Here is a 1031-nt window from a genome sequence, read left to right on the forward strand (position 1 = left end):
TTCTCCTCGGCGCAGGAAGGGCTCAGCTCTGCCCCCTCCCTCTTGTCAGTCATCTGGGACACGTGAAAGGTCCTATATGACTGCGCGGCCAATCACAGTGTGTGGTGCTGCTCGCACCATGTCAATCAATCATCTGGCCAATGTGTCACCATTATTTGGTTTTGCTGTTGCGCATAGCCTGGGATTGTTAAGCCCTTTCCTGAGCGAATAATGTGAGCAGTACGTTCCTGGCTGCCCGCTCTTGACGCATGGGTTTTGTTGCTATATTTCCTCCCTTATTTGGTTGAGGGCATAGGACTTTTCAAGATGGCGGCTCCGCTTTTATGACTCTTTGCGTCTGTCATGCGTGCGCCGTTCGTCATGCCTGCACATGCACAATGGCACTATTCAATGCGCCTACAACTTGGCGGTGACGTCAGACACCGCCGAGTTGGAAAGGGATTATTTAAATGGCAAACATACTCCATTAAGTCTGCCTGAGATCTCTGTATAGGGAGTAGGTTCCCCTGGATCTCTGTGATTTATGATTTTGTTTGGTAAGATGCTTTTCTTTATAGATTTAAACAATTTCAATTGTTTTGATACTCTTTAGATTATTTCAGATGCACTATATACTTTTTAATGTTATTTGTAGATCCTTTTCATCAGTGGTGTCTGGTCTTCTTGAGGAACCTGGTGGCTTCTTTTGGGGATGCCTAGTGCCAAGATGACAATATGTAGTTATTTTCTGTCAGCAAGACCAGTTTGATTTATTGATTCAACCTTATCAAAACACAAGGTAATTTCCTCCTTTTGTTGGGCATTGGGTAATATATCCAATGCTCATTGCACATTTATGTCTAGTCTATTTACTTTATATGTTTTGTGCTTATATGCTTCACTTTGTTAGCCCCTCTTTGCAAGCAGCCCTGGCTTACATGCTGGATGGATGGGACGATAGATGCTTGAATTGATTTTATTGTTGCGTTTACATCCTCTTGGAACTGAAGTATATATATGTTTTTGGTAAAGCTTATTTCTTTTCCATGTCC

Source organism: Lithobates pipiens, unplaced genomic scaffold (assembly GCF_037356315.1).
Source record: "Lithobates pipiens isolate NorthernLeopardFrog02 unplaced genomic scaffold, aLitPip1_a1.2 Scaffold_18, whole genome shotgun sequence".
Lineage (NCBI taxonomy): Eukaryota > Metazoa > Chordata > Amphibia > Anura > Ranidae > Lithobates > Lithobates pipiens.